The sequence below is a fragment of the Ceratotherium simum genome, chromosome 3 (genome assembly GCF_057802395.1).
Source record: "Ceratotherium simum simum isolate JZ-2026a chromosome 3, ASM5780239v1, whole genome shotgun sequence".
NCBI lineage: Eukaryota > Metazoa > Chordata > Mammalia > Perissodactyla > Rhinocerotidae > Ceratotherium > Ceratotherium simum.
In genome coordinates this window covers 43,996,564-44,002,563 of record NC_141902.1, presented here as the reverse complement: position 1 = coordinate 44,002,563, position 6,000 = coordinate 43,996,564, and the positions used below count along the sequence as shown (strand labels likewise).

The 6,000-nt window shown below is 38.1% G+C and overlaps 1 long non-coding RNA gene across 1 annotated transcript in view; it reads left to right on the top strand.

Moving 5' to 3' along the window:
* The first annotated feature begins 239 nt into the window (after nt 1–239).
* Nucleotides 240–6,000, top strand: part of LOC147917547 (uncharacterized) — a 66,566-nt gene continuing 60,805 nt past the window's right edge. The window contains exon 1 of the long non-coding RNA XR_015550487.1: nt 240–444. This is a non-coding gene — a long non-coding RNA (uncharacterized LOC147917547). The remainder of the gene's footprint in view (nt 445–6,000) is intronic.

Genomic DNA, 6,000 nt, shown 5'->3' with positions numbered 1-6,000 from the left:
CACACACACAGTCAACACAGTCCTGCCCCGTGTGAGCGCCCCGACCTCCCCAAGTGGACCCAGTCTCTCCACGGCGGGAGCCCCACACACTCTGCCACTGCCCCACACTCTCCACCCGCTCCTTGTGCACACCCTGCCCCGCTCAAGTCAGCTCAGTTGCCAGGCTGCAGAGAATCCAGTCACCAATCTATGCAGGCCCACACGTTGCCTGAGGGCTTGTTGTTGGGTGGGGCCAGTCTCTAGGGTGGGCTGCCTGCCCTGGCTGAGCTGGATTAAATCGGTGCTCTAGCGGGTGGAGCAGACCCTAGGCTAGCAGGTCTCAGGGAGAACTCCAATGGCGTCTGTGTCAGCACGCTCACACCAGGCCACAACAATGGCCGCCGCCAATGTCCCAGTCCCTGGAGAGGTCTCACCCCTCACCGAGATGCACTCAGGGCCTATTAGGTGAGTCTCTTGTCACCAAAGCACTGTGCACCTTTCTTTCTGGTGATTTTAGGATGCTTTCTGGAACGGGTGAGTTTGTGCGCGGGCCCTTTAAGAGCCAGTTTTAGTTTCTTTGTGAACCGGGTTTTCTGGGGGTGCTACCCAATGCTTTAGTAGCAGGCACAGTCAGATATTATGCTGCTGGTCTCAATTGTGCTGGGTCCACAAAATGCCCACAGCGGGGGCGCTCCCCGGCTCAGGGCCCCGCGCCTCCAGGGAGGCTGCGTACCTGTGAGCTGCTCCCGGCGGCCGTGAAGCTGGTGGCTTGTGAAGGTGGCGTTTTTCCTCTCCAGAAGGGAGTCTCTGCCTCTTCTACCCCAGTTAGGATTGTCCGTTGTTGCAGGAGTTCCTCTTATCCAGTTTTCAGTTCTGTCTCAGGGGTAATTTTTCCACGAGTAGTTGTAAATTGGCTGTGTCCACGGGAGGAGGTGAGTTCAGAGTCTGCCTACGCCGCCATCTTGACTCCGCCCCCCAGATATTTTTTTCTATTTATTTATTTAAAAGATTTGTTTTTTTTCTTTTAGAGCATTTTCAGGTTTGCAGCAAAATTAAGGGGAAGGTAAGGAGATTTTCCATATACACTCTCTTCCCACACAAGCGTAACCTCCCTGATTATCAATATCCTCCACCAATGTGATACATTTGTAACAATTGATGAATCTATATTGACATAACATCATCACCCTAAGTCCATAGTTTACCTTAGAGTTCACTCTTGGTTATTCTATGGGCTTGGACAAATGTATAATGATATGTATCCAACATTATAGTATCAAACAGAATATCTCACTGCCCTAAATATCCTGTATGCTCCCCCTATTCATCCCTTGCCTTCTCCACTAATCTCTGACAACCGCTGATCTTTACACTGTCTCTATAGTTTTCCCTTTTCCAGAATGTCATATAGTTGGAATCATACAGTGTGTAGCCTTTTCAGATTGGCTTCTTTCACTTAGGAATATACATTTAAATCTTCTCCATGTCTTTTCATGGCTTGATAGCTCATTTCTTTTTAGTGCTAAATAATATTCCATTGTCTTGATGTACCCCAGTTTATTTATCCATTCACCTACTGAAGGACCTCTTGGTTGCTTCCAAGTTTTGGCAATTATGAATAAAGCTGCTATGAACATCCATGTGCAGGTTTTGTGTGGACATAAGTTTTCAACTCAGTTGGGTAAATATCAAGGAGTGCAATTGCTACATCATATAGTAAAAATGTTTAGTTTTTTAAGAAATTGCCAAACTGCCTTCCAAAGTGTATTTTGCATTCCTGCCATGAATGAGAGTTCCAACATTAGATGTTGTCAGTGTTCTGGATTATGGTGTGTAGTGGTATCTCATTGTTGTTTTAATTTGCATTTCCTTGATCGCATATAATGTGGAGCGTCTTTTCATATGCTTACTTTTCATCTTTAGCTCTTCTTTTGTGAGGTGTCTGTTAAAGTCTTTGGCCCATTTTTCAATCTGGTTGTTTGTTTTCTTACTGTTGAGTTTTAAGAGTTCTTTGTATATTATGGATGAGTCCTCTATCAGATATACATTTTGTAAATATTTTCATTCCTTCTGTGGCTTGTCTTCTCATTTTCTTGAAAGTGCCTTTTGCAGAGAAGTTTTTAATTTTAATGAAGTGCAGCTTACCAATTATTTCCTTCATGGATTGTGCCTTTGGTGTTATATCTAACATGTCATTGCCATACACAAGGTCATTTAAGTTTTCTCTTATGTTATTATCTTCTAGGAGTTTCATAGCTTTGCATTTTCCATTTAGGTCTATGATCCATTTTGAGTTAATTTTTGTGAAAAGTTAATTTTGTCTGTGTTAATTAATTTTTTTGCTTATGGGTGTCCAATTGTCCCAGCACCATTTGTTGAAAAGAATGTCTTTACTGCATTGTGTTGCCTTTGCTCCTTTACCAAAGATCAATTGACTATATTTGTGTAAGTCTGTCTCTGAGCTCTCTATTCAATTCTGTTGATCTGTCTATTCATTCACCAATACCACACTGTCTTGATTACTGTAGCTTCATAGTAAGTCTTGAAATTGGGTAGTGTCAGTCCCCCAACTTTGTTTTTCTCCTTCAATATTGAGTTGGTTATTCTGGGTTTTTTGCTTCTCCACACAAACTTTAGAATCAATTTGTCAATATCCACAAAATAACTTGCTGCGATTTTGATTGGAATTGCATTGAATCTATAGATCAATTTGGGAAGAACTGGCATCTTGATAATGTTGAGTCCTCCTATCCATGACCATGGAATATCTCTCCATTTATTTAGTTCTTTATTTTGTTCATCAGAGTTTTGTAGTTTTCCTCATATGGATCTTGTACATATCATATTAGATTTATACCTAAGTATTTAATTTTGGGGTGCCAATGTAAATGGTACTATGTTTTGAATTTCAAATTTCACTTGTTCATTTATGGTATATAGAAAAATGATTGACTTTTATATGTTAACCCTATACCCTTACCATAATCACTTATTATTTCCAGGAGTTTTTTTTGTCAATTCTTTTGAATGTTCTACATAGATAGTCATGTAATCTGTGAACAAAGACAGTTTTATTTCTTCCTTCTCAATCGGTATACTTTTCTTTCCTTTTCTTGGTTTATTGCATTAGCAAGGACTTCCAGTATAATGGTGAAAAAGAATAGTGAGAGGGAACATCCTTGCTGTCATCATGGAATGAGTTAGGAAGCATTCCCTCTGTTTCTATTCTCTGAAAGAGATTGTAGAAAATTAGTATAATTTATTCTGTAAGTGTTTGATAGAATTCACCTATGAATCCATTTGGCTTAGTGCTGTATGTCTTGGAAGGTTATTAATTATTGATTCAGTTTCTTTAATAGATATAGGCCTTTGTTCAGATTGTCTATTTCTTCTTGTGTGAATCTTGGCAGATTTTGTCTTTCAAGGAATTGGTCCATTTCAACCAGGTTATCAAATTTGTGGGCATATAGTTGTTCATAGCCTACATTTATTATCCTTTTAATGTCCATGAGATCTAAAGTGATGTCCTGCTTTCATTTCTGATATTAGTCATTTGTGTCCTCTTTCTTTTTTTCTTAATTAGCCTGTGCTATGGTTATGGTATTAGGAGGTGGGACTTTTGGGAAGTGCTTATATCATGAGAGTGGAGCCTTCATGAATGGGATTAGTGTTCCTATAAAAGAAACCTACAGAGATCTCGTCCCCTTTCCATCATGTGTGGACACAGTGACAAGGCACTGGCTATGAACCAGGAAGAGGGTTCTCACCATAATGCAACCATGTTGGTGCCTTGATCTTGAACTTCCCAGCCTCCAGAAATGTGAGAAATAAATTTCTGTTGTTTATAAGCTACCCAGACTGTGGCATTTTGTTATAGCAGCCTGAATAGACTACGACAGCCTGGCTAGCATCTTATAGATTTTATCAATCTTTTCAAAGAACCAGCTTTTGGTTTTGTTGATTTTCTCTATTGATTTCCTGTTTTCAATTTCATTAATTTCTGCTCTAATTATTATTAATTCTGTTTGTCTGCTTACTTTGGATTTAATTTGCTCTTCTTTTTTTAATTTCCTAGGGTGGAAACTTAGATTATTGATTTTAGATCTTTCTTCTTTCATAATATATGCATTCAATGCTATGAATTTCTCTCTAAGCACTGCTTTCTCTACATCCTACAAATTTTGATAAGTTGTGTTTTCATTTGCATTTAGTTAAAAATGTTTTTAAATTTCTCTTGAGATTTCTTCTTTGACCTGTGTATTATTTAGAACTGTATTGTTTAATCTCAGTCTATTTTGGGATTTTCCAGTTATTTTTCTGTTATTGATTTATAGTTTAATTCCATTGTGGTCTAAGAGCAGACACTATATGATTTCTATTCTTTTAAAAATTTGTTAAGGTGTGTTTTATGGCCCAGAGTGTGAGTCTTGGTAAATGTTCCACGTGAGCTTGAGAAGAATGTATTCTGCTATCATTGGGTAAAGCCTTCTATAGGTGTCCATTATATCCAGTTGATTGATAATGTCGTTGAGTTCAACTATGTCCTTACTGATTTTCTGCCTGCTGGATCTATCCATTTCTGATACAGAGGGGTTGAAGTCTCCAGCTATGATGGTAGGTTCATTAATTTCTCCTTGCACTTCTATCAGTTTTTGTCTCATATAGTTTGTCTGTTGTTAGGTACATACATGTTAAAGCTTGTTATGTCTTCTTGGAGAATTGATCCTTTTATGACTATGTAACACCCTTCTTTATCTCTGATAACTTTCTTTGCTCTGAAGTTTATTTTGTCTGAAATTAATGTAGCTTCTCCTGCTTTCTTTTGATTAGTGGTTAGCATGATATATTTTTCTCCATCCATTTACTTTTAATCTATATGTGTCTTTATATTTGAAGTGTATTTCTTGTAGACAACATACAGCTGGGTCTTGCTTTTTGCTCCACTCTTACAATCTGTCTTTTAATTGGTGCCGTTAGACCACTGACATTCACAGTGATTATTAATATAGTTGGATTAATATCTACCATATTTTTTACTGTGTTCTACTTGTTGCCCTTGTTTTTGTATTCCTATTTTTGCCTTCCACTTTTTTCCTGCTTTTTGTGGTTTTAATTGAGCATTTTATATGATTCCACTTTCTCTCTTAGTATATCACTTCTACTCCTTTTTACTACTTTTTTAGTGGTTGCCCTAGGGCTTGCAATATACATTTACAACTAATCCAAGTCCACTTTCAAATAATACTACGCCACTTAGTGTGTAGTGTGAGCACCTTACAATAACAAAGTAATCCTAATCCCTGCCATCCCTGATATCATTGCTGTCATTACTTTCACCTATATATAAAAATACATAAGTATATGCATATATAAGCATACATAATCAAATACATTGTTGCTATTCTTATTTTGACAAACTGTTATAGGTCAGATCAATTAAGAATAAGAGAAATAGGGGCCGGCTAGGTGGTGTAGCAGTTAAGTGCGCGCGTTCCGCTGCGGCGGCCTGGGGTTCGGATCCCAGGCGCGCACCGACACACTGCTTGTCAGGCCGGGCAGTGGCAGCGTCCCGTATAAAGTGAAGGAAGATGGGCACAGATGTTAGCTCAGGGCCAGTCTTCCTCAGCAAAAAGAGGAGGATTGGCATCGGATGTTAGCTCAGGGCTGATCTTCCTCACAAAAAAAAATTAAATTAAATTAAAAAAAAGAATAAGAAAAATAAATCTTTCTGTTTTACCTTTGCTTATTCATTCTTGATGTTCTTCCTTTCTTTATGTAGATCCAAGTTTCTGACCTATATCATTTTTCTTCTCTTTAAATGTTAAACTTCTTTTAGCGTTTCTTGCAAGGCAAGTCTAATTGCAAAAAGTTTCTTCAATTTTTGTTTGTCTGAGAAAATCTTTATTTCTTCTTCACTTTTGGAGAATAATTTTATAGGGCACAGAACTTGGGTTGGTGTTTTTTTTCTCTCAACTCATTAAATATTTTATTCCACTATATTCTTGCTTGCATGGTTTCTGA